At 50.6% G+C, this 15,516-nt stretch overlaps 1 pseudogene across 1 annotated transcript; it reads right to left on the bottom strand.

The window, feature by feature from the left end:
• Positions 1-2,471: 2,471 nt before the first annotated feature.
• Positions 2,472-12,028, bottom strand: LOC307070185 (putative ATP-dependent RNA helicase DDX28; annotated as a pseudogene). The gene is made up of 6 exons: positions 10,438-12,028; positions 9,038-9,060; positions 4,329-4,464; positions 3,640-3,798; positions 2,832-2,934; positions 2,472-2,617 (listed from the first exon to the last, which is right to left on the bottom strand). The product of its transcript is annotated as a putative ATP-dependent RNA helicase DDX28 (transcript).
• Between the last annotated feature and the right edge of the window lie 3,488 nt (positions 12,029-15,516).

Raw genomic sequence — 15,516 nt, 5'->3', positions numbered from 1 at the left:
ATGGTCATTCTCATTAATTCTTCTTGCCTCATGAAATCTTTAGGCATTGCATTATTCCACAAAAGCAAAAAGCTTCCTTGGGCCTTTTTCCTCAGAAGATTGATTATTCCCACATTTTAAATGGGAGATTGCAATAAGTTAGGAGAAAATGCCACAGGGGTCTCTCTCTCTTTTTTTTTTCTTTCACATCTTGTATCAGCCTCTGCTTGCACTCCGTGTTCAAAGATTTTTGTACAACACATTGATAGAAGTGCCAGGTGTTTCTCTCCTTGGGGCAAAAGACAGATTAATTACCTGACAAATAAAATAAAGACAGTGTCTTTCTCTGTTCAAATGTTGGAAAGGATTGCTTGCATCCTAATTTAAAAGTTTCAGGTGAGTGAAGCTTAAGATTCCAAAGCTTTAATCCATATTTGCACCATGCACAGCATCCAACAGGACTGCTTTACATAACCCCATGAGACTTTTGTGTGCAAGTGAAATAGATAAAAATATAAAACTATTGCTGTCTTTTTGGGTCATAAAAAAGATGTTTTGTCTCATTAAAAAATTTTTTTTTTCTAAAATCCAAAAACGTGTCAGGCTAAAATATTGGAATTTCAAACATGGTAAAACCCCTTTTGAACGATGCGAAGTGAGACTTCTTTGTAGTGCTGATTTGCATTGCCCACTTGCTTGGTTGGCCAAAAAGGGCCTATGCGTTTTTTCCTGAATATATTCAGGAAAAAAAGAAGTACGCCCTTTTTGGCCAACTGCATCATTGTTGAAGTTCTGCCGCTTTTCATGTGCTTTAAAGGCGACTCCGATCTACCTCTTGAAAACGGTTTCCTGCAATTCTGCCTTGTTTTCAAATCCTCTTCGTTGCCTTACCTCAATAAGGTACGAAAGTTATCATTTATTATCCTGCAGGTTTGTGAATTTTAGTGCCTCTGAGATCCATTTTTCAACTCGCCTTTTTGGGAGCTGGCCTCCAAACCACAGGATTGCTTCAGGCCCTATTCTGGTTCCGGGGGGCAGGCAGAGCCTTTGGTTAATTCTTCTTCCTGATTGGAAATTAGAGTGACATGTGTCAGTCCAAACACCTAGAGCTGATCTCTCATTGGTTCCCCCTCTACCCGTTCAACCTCTGGACAAATTGCAAACTGTACGAAACAGGAGGTTAAAGGTGCTGATTCTCCAAGTGGGGAGATTGTTGGTAAAGCAGCTGGAATGGCGAACCCGAGCACCACGAGATGAAAAATGAGGTGCGTTTTAGAAACGTTTCCCGATCATATGGTGTACCATCCTCTGGGTTTCCCATGCATGTTTTAGCTGTAGGAAGATTCCCTTGAACCTGGAGATTTCTGACCCATGGAATGGGTAGCACGCAGTATTACTTTAAAGGGTCTACATTTGCTCACGCAACCTCACCAATCCGGTCGCCCCCAAGAGTGTCCAGCCTTATGTCTCTTCCAGCTGTGGGTCTAGATGTGGTCAATCCAGGTTGCATCACAGCCACTGAACGAATTTTGTAAGAATTTCTCTCTCTTTCACTATCTTTGCTTTTTTTTGTAATTTGTATTTATAATGGGATTTAGCTGATTTTCAGTGCTGTGTTTGTGCCCCTTTACACCCACTATATTCACTTACCGAGAAATATCAATAAATACTTTTTAAGATTCTTACTACGCGGATATATTCTTCTGTGGTGAATAAGGTGTGTTGAGTCCAGTTTACTGAGCAATGAGTAGGTCTTCTCTATTACATATTTGGTTGATGGAACGGTATCTGTGCTAATTTCAAACTATTGTTTTATGCATCACCCCACCTCACCTTTCCCCTTAAGCAGCCATAAGTGTGTTTTCTAAATGTGTGACTCTGTTCTGTTTTGTAATTTAGTTCATGTAGCGATTTTTACATCCCATCTATAACTGATATCTTATGATAAGTTTCTTTATCTGTGTGACGTATTTCTCTTAGAATCATCATACCTAAATCCACTCATTATGCTGCTACTAGCCTTAGGACATTGATTTCATGGCTGAGTGATATTCCATTGTACATAAGTACTACAACTTGTTTATCCATTTTTCTCTTTTATGAGATACTTAAGGTGTACCCGAGTCGAGGATTTTGTGAACACAGCAGCCCTAAAATTTGGGGTGCCTGTGTCCTGTCGATTTTTGGTTTTCTCAAGATAATAAGCCCATGAGTGGAAGTGCCCTGTGCTCTGTAGCTCTGTTTTTTAGATGTTTTAGGAAACACCATACAATTTTCGAGAGTGGCCGTTGGCAATTTATATCACGCCCATCAGCGTAAAAAAGCTCCCTTTTCTACTTGACTTGCCCTGCATTTCTGGTTTTTACACTTTTTCAGCATGGCCCTTTTGACCAGTGCCTAGTGAGACTTCTTTGCTGTGTTGATTTGCATTGCCCGCTTGTTTGGTTGGCCAAAAAGGGCGAATGCGTTTTTTCCTGAATATATTCAGGTGCTCACCAGGGCATGTAGCAGGTGTGGGTGAGTGTCACGTAGCGCACACCCAGCGCATAGAAGGTATGCAAGATGGAGAGGCTACTGTCCAGTGAGTGGCCGCCCTCCACACCAGTAAGGCAAGCCAACTTCCGGGTATTGTTGAGAGCTGGGGGCACGTAGGTCAGATGATCATTTTCAGAGGCAGGGGTAGCTTACTGAAGTCCCTAACACCCACTACCACCAGTCTGTTTACCTTTTTTTTTGGCCGTGCCACGCAGCATGAGGGCTCTTAGTTCCCCCACCGGGGATCAAACCCGACCCCCCTGCAGTGGAAGCGTGGAGTCTTAACCTCTAGACTACCAGGGAAGTCCCCCGTCTACCTTTAACTGAGGTCACAAGCTCCAGCTCAGAATAGGAGGCACACATGAGGCGGATGAGGTCAATTTGTTCCGTGGTGAGGCGCACAGCATCCCGTTCGTGGGTCTGGCATGGGACGTAGGCTGACCAGAACTGAGGGAAGGCCAGGGCTTAGTTTGGGCTTTGGAACTCCTTGGGCTTCTCATAGCCTCCTCAGCTGGCACAGCACTTACTGTGCCCAGAAGTCACATGTAATGCGTTGCTTTTTCTGTGGTACTTGGAAGCCCGTCAGGTGGGCTCACTGTGACCCCTGTAGCCCCCAGCATCCATGGCATGGCACTTTCTAGGTCACTATGGTAACTTCGTTCCAATGTGACTAACCTGTGGTCTCTGTGGCCCCCAAACTGCCCCACATTCCCCAGCAGCCATGGTGGCACCTTGTGTGTCCCTTTGGTACCTGGCCACCCACGAGACCATCTTTCAGCCTGTCCAAGCTGGTCTAGCCATGGCTGAAGTTGCGCAGATTAACATGCTATAGCCCATTGTGGTAAAACTGCCTCAGGACCAGGGGCATGTTGTTGTGGCTGGAGGGAGGTCAAGACAAATGGGTGGGCTCCTTAGGTCTTGGGATCGGGCAGGACACATTGCCTGGCCTGGGCCAGCCCGGGGGTCCCCCACCTCACACTGTCACACAGACTATACTAGGAGCAGCTGAGGCCTGGGCTGAGGGTTTCCCACCAGGGAGGGGATGACAGAGAAGAGGAAGGGCATCCATAGATGATGGAGAGGACATCCAGGGGTGGTGTGAGGGAGCCTCCCCACTAGCGCTACATGCTCCGGACCTCCTCCCTTGCCCAGGGCCAGGCTAGGCCCCCACCGGCCCCCAGCAGCCCGCACATACTGCAGCCACCCTTCCACAAGCGGGAAGTCCCGCATCAGGGCCCGCGTGCGCTCCCGCGGACTTGGGGTGCTGGAGGTGCCCAGCATGGTCTGCACGAGGGTTACCGATCACAGCAGCAGACCCAGCAGGAGCAGCAGGCACAGCAGAGGCCGCTGGCTGCATGCACGGGGACCTTCGAGGCTCCCAGGCCGCAAGCTGCGCAGGGCAAGGCAGGCAGGCAGAGGCGGGTCTGAGAGGGGCGGGCAATGGGGTTCTGCCCGTCGACACAGGCCACCCAGCGGCGCGGCCTCGCGAGGGGGGCGGGGTGAGGGAGGGGATACAGAATCACAGGACCCTGCGACCCGTGTGCGGAGAGCCGCAATCCGGGAAGCCCGGCAGCCACAGGGCGGCACTGCCCACCCGCCCCCTGCTCAGAGTCAGCTCCCGCGGGCTAAGCTGGCCTCTGCTGAGAGCCCACTCGCCTCCCATCGCGGGTTCCCTCAGCCCCCGCCCCTCTTCCCACACCCACTGCTCCGAGGGGGCGCCCTAGGTTGCTCTCCCCCGCCTCTAACCTTCCTGTCCAAGATGGGGTGCTTCTCTCAGAGGGCCACCTGCAGCCCGTGGCCTCCCGGGAGCACACCTCGTCCCCATCTGCCTGCAGCCGGCCCCGCCCACCCCGAGGGCTGCGTGCGAGGGTCTCTGTGGCCACAAGTGCTCTGGGCTCCCGGTTTCCCGGTACTGGGCCATGGGGGCTGGTGTGGGGGAAGAGATAGTTTCTGGAAATGGGGGGGGGTAACCTTGTGAGCTCTGGATTCAGGAGGGGGCCCTCTGCCCCCAACCTTCTCTCTCCTCCTACTTGACTCCCCAACCTGCATGACCATTCTCTGGGGACTTGAACCAGCACCTGAGCACTATCAGGAACCTCCCCCACTTCTGTCAGCCAGCCTCAGGAGAGCGCCCTCAGGAGTTGCTACACCTCCCCAGGGCCTGAATAGAGGGACTTTTGGGATGTGAACTGAACAACCTTCTGGGGAGAGTCAACGACCCTTTTACTCAACAGAGCAGGAACTCAGTCAGTAGGCTATTTGTGTGGAAGGAAATGAAGTCGCTTCCATGGCAGAAGAGCCCCCACCGCAGCAACCTTCGTCCCAGAGCTGCTGGCTGACCTTCTGGCCAGGATCCCTCCTACCTCAGCGTGGAAGGCCCGGCCTCGTGGATAAGTGTAGGTTCTGAAGAAAGACCTGGCACCTGGGTTCTGCTGCTACACTTGCCTTATCTCGTGGCCCTTGTGGCTCTAGCTTTCCCAGAAACCTCAAGGGCTAAGTGCCTGTGCTTGCTCAGAGGCCGCACGCCATTCCCCATTTCCAGCCTCAGGCCCTCCCGCTAGCTGCCTCCTCTAGGGACCCCCTCCCCCCAACACACACACACACACACACACACACACACGCACGCACACTGGGGATGTGCCTTCTCACAGCAGCTCAACCACTGAGATGATTTAGGGACTGTGCCCAAACTCCTGCATCCCCAGCCTCTCAAGTTTTTGCTCTGATCCCTGGCACCCCCTGGAGCTGTTCCACCTTTGGAATCTTTCCAGGTGGCAGGAGTGCCTAGCACAGGGGTAGTGACCTAAGTCTGAGCACTGGCGACCCTAGAAATCTGTTACAGAAAAGCATTTTATTGAGCAGTAAGGGACACCACTGGGGACGGAAAGGCCTGGCAATAAAGGAGCATGTGAACCTCGGGACAGGGTGCGTGCTGCTTGACTCTCCATCCTGTTCTTGCTTCAGGGAGCAGGGCTTCCTGGGCCTCTCTCTCCTGCCTCCTGAGACCCCAGGCAGGAGGCTCTTTGGGAAGCCACAGATTGCTGCTTTCAGTTTCAAAAAGCCCAGCTCCCCACTGGTTTGTGGTGGTGGCCGCTGACAATGGCTCAGGGTGGGAGCCCATGTGGTAGACTGCTAATGCTTCTCTGCACCCTGTCTCTGCTCCTGCATCCTCCTCGGCTCGCAGAGTGCAGACTTCACTTTCTTCATCTCACAAAGGGGCCCGTGAGGATTGAGCAGAGGAATGCCAGGTTTTCTTCCAGGCCAGCTTCCGCCCTGGGATGTTCAGGGCAGACTCTCATTTCAAACCTCACTTTCTGAGGCTCCTGGCTTATGGCCATTTAGTGTGCAGGGAGGCTCCTGGCTGAGGAAGGCTCAGACAGAACGACGCAGGTTCTAATCTGTGGTAGTGGGCAGTGGGGGGTGGGCGGGAGGGGTCACTGCAGGAAGAGGCATTCGCTGTCTTAGGCAGTTAAACCATTGCCCTGTCTTCAGAATGGTTCAGCCAGCAAGATTCTGTGGAGCCCGCCTCCTGGCACCATGCTACAATCGCCGGATTTTGGGTCTGGAGCAACTGAGATCTTCGTCCGACTCTTCTGGAGCGTGCTTTCTCTCGGGAGCACATCTGGGGACTGGCTTCTCGGCTTCCGCCTTTGCTGGCGTGGCCAAAGGAGCATCCCTGTAGGCCCGGTGGCCACCAGCCAGGCAGTATGTCTCCCCATGCCGGCCCAACTGCGTTTCTCCACACCCTCGGTTGAGGACATGGTAGTGACCAGGTTTAGGAGGAGAAATGGGAGCCACAGCTGCTGCAAAGAAAATCAGAACTGATCAGTCACTTCTGCTGTACACAGTCTCCTGCCAGAATTTCCCTCTCTCATGTCTCTCCCAGTTTCTGGCTGAAGACCTTTAATCTACTTGACATCCAAAACACAGACTTGGCCCATCACCTCTATGAGTCCCTAGAGAAGGGACACTGGCTGCAAAAGCAATTCCTAGAGCCTACAGCTGCATCAGGTGAGGTAGTCTCTTCACCGTTGCCAGGGAAAACAGTAGAACCCGAAAGAAATTGCAATCATGATCCTCTCCATCTCTCCCTTCCACAACAGAGAAAACATTTCTTGCAGTGTGTCACTTCTGAGGCTTTAATGGAAACGTCTTTCAAGTTTTGGAAAAAGATAATCTAATATAAATTGGTTAAGGACCCCTCCCACTTTGGCAACCCCTCTTGGGCCCCATTTATAATGCCTGTTACAACCACACTGAACTCTAGCCCTCTGATACTTTTATCTAGATTAGAACAAGGCCAAATACTGAGGCAGAGTGATCAGGAGACTCAGAACCGGGTTCTGGGTCCCAAGTGTAGGCTCACATCCACCCAGCCTCCTGGGACACCATCTGCTCAGCCCTCCAGTCTCACTAGCACTTCATCACCCCCCTTGGTTCTTCCGGTATTCCCATGAATATGGCACCACCCTCTCCCCTAGTACTCAGCAGCTCAGTATGGGATGTGTCTGAGGGGACCGATATAGATGTGTACATGACAGCACAGAGGTGCCTGGGTTTGAAGGTGCGGTTCAAGAGTGGCCCTCTTCCTCAAACTGCTCCGTTTACCATCTGCCAACAAAAACGCACTTGCCTTTTGCTAAGAGGCCAATCAGGAAAGGGTCTGAATGGAAGCATCCTGTAGCCCAAAGCGGAAGGCAACATTTATAAAGATCAGAAGCTTCCTGAACACTAGTTCAGGGATGACCTTTCACTTGTCCTCAGCAGTGAGCACTGTGGGACCCTGAAGGTGTCCCAGGTCACTGGTATTACTTACAGCTGGGAAAGTGCTGAGGTTTACGTAGTGGGCACGCCCCACAGGAACATGTGGCAGCCAGGTGAGGTTGTGTGTACACCATGCCTCTTCTACAGATGCCCGGTCTCTGTGTACCTGCTGCACTGCCCAGCCAGGGAACAGAGCACAGGTTTGAGTAAATATAGACGATCCGGTCAGACATTCTCAGACGACCAAAGAGATTGGTATCTGGTGGAGAACTGGTAAGGAAGTTTCTCTGAGGGCAGCACGTTTCCATAGTTATGCTGCCATGGAAACTGTGAGAAGGCCTGTGAGGTCATCACCACCCAGTGAGGTCATAATAAGGAACCTGTGACTTGCGGGTCAGGCTTCAGGAGGAGGGGCAGTTTTGTGGAGGAGAGCAGGGTGGAGGCAGAGGTGCTCTGCCTGGTCCCTCACACCTGGGCCTCCCCGCCCATGCCCTAGTCTAGTAGACACCCCACGTGGGGCGTGCAGGTGGGCTGGTACAGCCCCAGGGGCCCCAGGAGGGCAAGAGAGACCCACATTCTGAAATTGGCTTGAGAGGCAAGATTAACGTTAAGAGACAGCTAGGTTGTATGGCACTGACCCTAAGAGGCAGAGACTTGTGTGGACTGGGGAATCAGGGGAGGCTGCTTGGCAGTGGGCCTGAAGGACAAGTGAGATTTGGACCCATGGGGAAGAGAGGGAAGACATTCCAGTTTGGAAGAATACAAGCAAAGACACACTCTTCTCGACCTTGTCCTGCCCCAAATATAAATTCATAGAACCCTCACATTTTTACACCTGAGGGCTTAGAAAAACCAAGATGTTAAGGAGCCTACCCAGTGTTACACAGCTAGTGGAGAGGGGTTCTGCTCAATGGTTACGTTCATGTCGGGGCTCCGGATTTACAGCTGATAGGAATGTGAGGACGAGCTCATGCCGTTTCAAACATTTCCAAGTGATACTGAGATGTTAAAGGTGCAAAATGAGGGTGCTGAATGACCTCACAAAGTGGGAATGGTGGGCCCATTTTCATATGAAATTCAAAACAAATTCATGACAAAAGGACGTAATACAAAATGACAACGTAATCATTCCACTCCCCTCTCCCCTAGAAGTAAAAATCATTACAATCCTCTCTCTCTCCACCATGAAAGGATGAGAGAAAGGCTCAGCAGCAGCCCCTGTGAAAATCATGGTCAACACTGTGAAGAGGGGTTAGTAAGACGACTTGGTCCGACTCAGAGAAGGAAAGAGACAACTCTGCCCTTAGCCTCATCAGGCCCACAGGAAGGAACCACATTTGGGGCAGCTTTTGATAGTGTGGCAATGAGAGAGAACCTTCTTTTGGAGGGGACTCCCTGTTGCCGACCTTGAAAAAGCAAAGATGGGACCTTCGTTTACTGGGGCTGTTGCAGAGGGGATGTGCCCAGGAGGTAGAGACTGCTTGGACTACCCTTTTAGAGGTTGGGCCACCCTGGTTGAGAACAACAGCACCTTCTATCCCTAAACTGCTTGAATCAGTGGGTGCCCGTTAGGACAGACGAAGTCAGGCCTCACTGGAGCAGACTGCCTTTGGGAGTGGTAGAAGGTAAATGTGAAGGGGAATGCTCTGGCGGAGGTTTGTCACGGCAGGTGGGCCAGCATGAGACCATTCAGAATCTCCAAGGCTCCGGAGATTACTTGGCTGGGAGCATCCCTCTGATGTGGTGTGGGGACTCCTACCTGAACAGGACCTGGCTGGGCATCTGGGGGAGGCAGAATAAACGGTTTATGAACTTAAGAGAGCGAGAGAATCACCTGGGGGTTCCCCCAAACCACTTAAAAGGCCTTGCACCTGGAGTCTTGAGCCAACCCTCAGAAAACTTATCTAGACCTGGAGTAGGGCTCAGGAAGCTGCACTTTTAATAAGCTTCCTGGGCAGTCCCACCACAGTGGTCCATGGATAGAGAGACCAAATTATTGTGTATTCTCGGTTGCTTTTGGGAGTCAAAGTGGGCAATATTAAAAACTGCAGCAGGCATATGTATAAACGGGATATTCAAGGGAAGCAGAGGTGTATAGTTATTCTATGCATGAATCAGATTTGAGAAAAGCTAGCCTGGTGGTTAAAGAACACAACCCTGAGGACAGACAAACCAGATTCTTTCCTACTGACTTGTGTGATTTTGACCAAGTTCTTTTATCCTTCTGACTGTTTCTTCATATGGAAAAGAGCTATGATTGTACATTTAGCACAATATTCTCTTTCGGCAAAGGTTGCTCTGGGTCCATTTGTGTTCTCTGCAACTTAACCCTTTCCAGTGCGCAAGCATTTTTAAGTTGTTTGGTGAAGTATTACATTTGACTTTCAACAGTTCATTACTTTGGGCAAAGCTTATATAATGCTGCAGAGACTAGAACCTATGCAGAGATAGTGAGAGGATGTTATAAGCTTATTCTGCTGGTTTATAAAAAAGTTTAACCTTTTCTTCTCTTCCTCCACCTGCCACCAAGAGATGAGAAAGAAGGCAGAGCCTGGAAATGCACACCAAGCAATATTTCTGTGTCAGTTTGCCTTTTATTCCTCTGCCAGTACTTCCCAGAGAGAGTTCACCAAAAGTGCCTAAGCTTGCCATGGCCATTGTTGTGAAGAAAATTTCTCTTTATTGCTAGTCACATCCCCTTTTCCTTCTCCTGGAGGCTTAATGGATGTTTGGGGGCAGGAAACAAAATTTAAACTAAAACATCAATTGAAAGAGCCTTCGTCCTAAGTGTGGTAGTTTGGAGTGTGAATCTTCTCAGGGTCTACTGAATTCTGCCCCAGTGGAAACTGTTATTAAGGGGCACCCATAGAAACATCGCTTATTGTTAGAAACCATGACATAATACAGAGCCAAGATCGACATTATTCTTCACGTGAAAGACTACAGAGAGCCAAGCTCAGTAGTTCACCCTCAAGTGTTGGCCAGCAACTTACCTTTTGAAGCCAGACAGCAGCCCGAGTCTTCAGAAGGTGACTAGGCAGCCCAGAGCACCCTACTGACAAGTGTGCTCACCCATCCAGCACAGAGGGAAAGGTCCCTGTTATGGCATCATATATAAGCCTGCTGCAATAAGGTTTGCTTGTGCAAAGGCTCTCTCACTGAGGACCCCAGTCCTGGAAGGCTTCTCCTCTGGCGAGCTGCCCGTTCAATCTTCTGAGCCAGGCTCATGTCCCAGGGATGGGTCACAAAGCTGATGACAGTGACTGGCACCTCGATCCCCACCCGGCCCACCCTCCCTGCTCTGTGGATGTAGTCTTGCAGGGTGAGAGGGAAATCATAATTGATGACTAGCTCCACCTGGGTGCTGTCCAGGCCCTGAGAGGCGATGTCTGTGCAGAGAAGAATGTCTCGGGAGCCCTTCTGGAAGGACTGGAAGATGCCTGCTCTCATTGAGGCTGGCATTTGTCCCTGCAGTCTTAAGTGTTGGATTTTGTGGTCATCCAGAATATATACCCCAGCCAGTTCACAGTGCTGTAGCAATTACAGAACACCAGAACAGTTCCTGCGGCGCCAGTCCTGTATGCTCTGTCATGCTGCCTAAGGATCTGTACCAACCCAGTCACCTTCTCTGTTCCCTTCGGCCTCATGAATGTCTGACATGAGGCATGATGCAGTGGAGCTTGTCACTGGTAACAGGGGTTAGAGAGTCTAAGCTGGCAACTTTACTCAGCAGCTGGCCTACACCTTTGGGAAATGTGGCGCCCACCAGCACTAAATGAGCTTTGGGATTGTAGGGGTCTTTTAAGTCAGCTGGGCCTTCTGCTATATGGCTCCCCTCCAAGATGTAATCCACCAGTTCCAGGAAGATTTCACCCAACAGCGTGTCTGCATCATCCAACACCAAGAAGGAGAGCTTCTCCAGGCTGATCAGTTGAGTTTTCAGGGCCTTCCACAGAGCCCCCGGAGTGGCCACCAGAATATCTGCTGGAGGTTGTTTGGACAGTTGCAGCCTGATCCTCCTCATGCCATGGCCTCCCCCTAACTCCCGCACCTGGAGGTCCAAGGAGCTGCCCAAGGCCTGGGCCACGGCACGCACCAGTTCGGCTAATTCTCGAGAAGGCACAAGAACCAGGCCTCGAGGAGCAGGGATACGACAGGGGTCCAGGCTTGGCTGGCCCAACAGCCATTGAAGGAGAGGTAGCATGTAGCTGAGAGTTTTGCCACTGCCGGTTTCTGCGGCGCAGAGAATGTGGCGGCCGCGAAGAAGTGGGGGAATGGTACTCGACTGCACGTTTCTGGGCCGAACAACTTCGGGAGCAGCCTCTTGTAGTGCGCTCAGAACGGGGAGCTCCAGACACACTTCAGTGCAGCTGCCCTTGGGCGAAAGGTTCCGCAGCGCTGGAGCCTCATGTTGCGCGCACTCGATGGAGAAATGGTCCGCGTGCGTTCACCGATTCCTCCAGCCGCACGAAGAGAGTGGCGCGGGCTCCAAGAGCCCAGCGTGAGGTGAGCCGGCTGGTTCAACTCGGGTCGCCGCGCTGACATCAGTGGCAGCCCAGGACGCGCCAGCATCGGCCGCGGGGGGGCTACGCTGGCCGCTATGCCGCTCTTCCTGCTGCCGCTGTAGAGCCCGCGGGATGCGCACCACGGGCAGCGGCTCGTTGGGACCGCGGACCGTCAGGTCCCGGCAAGGCACCAGAAGCAACCAAGCCGCGAGCGACAACAGCCGCAGCCGCCGTGCGAGAGCCATACTCCGCTTGCTGCGGGAGAGGCGCATGACAGTGACGTCACAGGCACGCCAAGGCCTCGCGGACGGTGGCTGGCGCGGCTCAGTAGTGGTCGCGAAATCGGCGAACTGTGTGGAAGGAGCGGGATCTGTAGAGCTCAGCAGCGGCGAGGTCTGTAGGTCCGAACCGGGGATGGTGACTCCAGACCCCGGCCAACCTTGGGGAAGGTTGCGCGATGGAGGCAGGACCGGGATCCGGCGATACGCGGCGATGGGGCCCTGGCATTACGAACCAGGAGGGCAGAGGGCTTCTGGCGATCCGATGTCTTATCCCTGCCATGCTCTTTTGTCGCCCTCACAGCTCCTGTCATGGCTTGGCCAGTTCGGGTCTCCCCCCTGTAACTTAGGAGGGTGCGGCGATGTTTTCCCAGATGTGGTCCCCGTGTAAGGTCTTTGAATACAAGTATTTATTGAGAGTCTGAGTGAATGGTCAGGCCTGGGGGCCGAGACCAGGAGTCCAGGGTCATAGGTCCAGGCTCACCCTTCCCTTAGAGCTCCCCAGAGAGCCGAGGGCCCCGAGGGCAAGCTGATGGCTTTCAGCGTATCTTCTCTTCAGTCAAGAGAACTCATCTCTTGGTACTTTTCCCCTTTCTTTTCAGCTGAGGTTCATTCTCCCCTCCCTTGTCACCCTTTCCAAATTCTCATCCTGAACCCACTGCTTTCTTGGGTAGTTCACCTCCAACGGCTTTCCAGTCAGATACCTCAATTCCGTAAATGGCAGAGAGGAGGGTCCTGCTACAGGTTTGTGTCTTGTCTCACAAAGCCACGGTCAGGCAGAATATTTTACTTTAATTCAGTTGTTCAGGTTGCCGAAAAGCCTTAGACAGCAGGTACTTCCTGAACGGATACCGAAAATGGGTGTCCGATCATTTCTGTAGTTTCCAGTGTCTTGGGTAGGAGATAAGGTAAACGTGGATTAATCACCTGGGAGGTTCTTAACATCTGGCGAAAGAGTTTTACTTTCATCAGATACCGTTATAGAGATAAATACTATAAAATTTCAAATAGCATTTTGATACACGATAGATGTTCTGGAGAGTTGAATGCTAAGCCAGCAGAGGAGAGGGTTTTGAGTCCTCATGGGTGAACAGAGTCATTGGATAGAGCAGTGGCTCTTGAGTGAGGGTGATTTTGCCCTCACCCGTCCTCCAGAACGTTTGACAATGGCTGGAGACATTTTTCTTTGTCACATCCGGGGTGGGGGGGGGCGGTGCTGCAGACGTCTAGTGGGTAGTGGCCAGGATGCTACTACATACTGTACAAGGCATAGGACAGCCCTCCCCACCACCCCAAAAGAATTATCTGGCCCAAAATGTCAATAGTGTGCTATGGAGAAACCTTGGATAGAGGCTGAGGACTGAAGAGAGGCCGAGGTTGTCACATGTACTCTCACCTCAGGTTGTCAGTCACATTTGCCAGACCCTCGTGTGGCCCTGCCCCTTTCCCAGAATCTGTAGCAGGCACAGTGATGCCATTGCTTGTCATGGCCTTGGGATGAGAAAACCTTGGGGGCGCCTCAAAGTCATAAACACAGGAAGGAAGGAGTGATTTAGGAGGGTGATGTGGGAGAAGAGAGCTTTAGGAAGAACAAAATTGTCCTCATGTGTTTGGGAAATGTGCCAGATGGAAAAGAGATGAGGTGTGCCATGGGGTGTACCATTGCAGAAGGCAGACTGGGACTGATGCGTGACAGGGAGTCAGATTCTGAATTTGATGTAGACTGCTGTAGCAACTAGAAGTGCCTAGACCTGTCTAGACAGTGCTGGGTTTTCTGTCACTGCAAAGTTCATGTATAGGCTGATGACCAGTGACTGGTGATATGAAAGAGGGGATTTCATATAAAGGATGCTCTAAGATATTGTGATTCTACACTACTTTTATGATTCTTTCCCAGAACTCGGAGCTCCTCGTTCGTTAGCTGAAGAGCTCCTTGGATGTCTGTTCTGACAAGTTTCATCCATTTACATGTGCCACTCATTTTTCAGGTACAAAACAAAGAATCGCTTTGCACAAAGCCAGAAGGGATACACTGAAAGAATGATCAGAAAAGAATAATACATAGGTAAGCGTTTACATTGACTTTCTCCACATATTTGAGACAGGGTAGCTGGTTAGTGGCTGCTTTCTCGTGCTCGAGCCCTTACAAAGTGAATCTCCTCAGAATGTCATAGAGATTGGAGCCTATCTAAGCCTGTGTGTCTCTGCCCGTGGCCCCTAGTTTCTTCGTGTCACTGCTTTAGATACTGCGTAAGGCCCTTCTCTTTTCCTCCGATAACAGCAGACATTGAGTAACTTCTAGTTGTGACTGAGATGCATATTTCACATTATAGTACTTTGAAATGAGAAAGGTTTACCTATTGTGGAAACAAATGTAGGCTCCTGGCAATGTTAGTGTCACATGGTAATGTTTTTCCCAGGGCTGCCATGGTAACTGACGTTGCCTGGTTACTCCCTAAGTTTTGAAAAGAATGTCTCCTTGGATCTCAGGTGATAGTGGTACATTCCTTCCTTCATTTATTCATTCAGTATATATTTTCTGAGCACCATGTATGTCCCAGGTACTTTTCATATGGACAGTGAATGAAACAGACAAAATTCCTGCCCTAGTGAAGTGTATATTCTGATTAAAATGGGGTGAGGCCTGGCCATTGGTAGTTTTAAAAATCTCTCCAGATGATTCTAATGTACAGCTAGGTTTGAGAATCACAGTTATAAGTGAAGCACTTTGGGAATTGCAAGGGCATTGCAGAAATAAAAAGTGGCTGGCTATTCGTATTCCTTCGCTATTCCTGCATTCTCCTGCCTGCATCCGGACTGTTGTACAAGTGCCTATCATTTTCTTTTCAGCCCTTTTCGCTGTTTGCCTAGACCCTTTATCCCTCTTTCTAACCTAACACCCTACTTCCTTCTGGTCTTCCAACCTCCAGTCCATCATCTGTTTGGGATTTATCCTAAACTTGGTGGGAAGCCATTGCAGGGTATAAACAGGGAAGTGGTGTTAGCAGAGATGCCTTTTTCAGACACCATACTGGCTATTGTAAGAGAATGCATAGGAGGGGGCAGCAGAAGATTTGGGGAGACTCATTAGGAGACTGGCTTTGTGCACAGTGGTGGCCTTGGAGGTGGAGTAAAGCAGGCAGGTTAGAGTCATATTTGGAAGGTTAGTGATGGCTTGGAGGCGAATAGGAGTAAGCGATGAATTGGATGTGGGGAATGTGGGTTAATGGTGTGTAATTGGGTAAATGGAGGTGCTACTTACTGAAATGGGAAAAATTTTCTCCCCACATATTGGCCTGATAAACACCTTCTCACCCTTTAGACCTTGAATCAGAGATCCTTTCTTTTTTTATTTTAATATATTTTATTTTATTTCATTTTTATTTGGGCTGTGGTGCCAGCTTTCAGGATCTTAGTTCCCCAACCAGGGATTGAACCCAGGCCCCCTGAACTGG

The sequence above is a fragment of the Hyperoodon ampullatus genome (assembly GCF_949752795.1).
Source record: "Hyperoodon ampullatus genome assembly, chromosome: 1".
NCBI classification, from domain to species: domain Eukaryota; kingdom Metazoa; phylum Chordata; class Mammalia; order Artiodactyla; family Ziphiidae; genus Hyperoodon; species Hyperoodon ampullatus.
The sequence above is the reverse complement of the archived record's forward strand: the minus strand, read 5'-3'. Positions and strand labels throughout refer to the sequence as shown.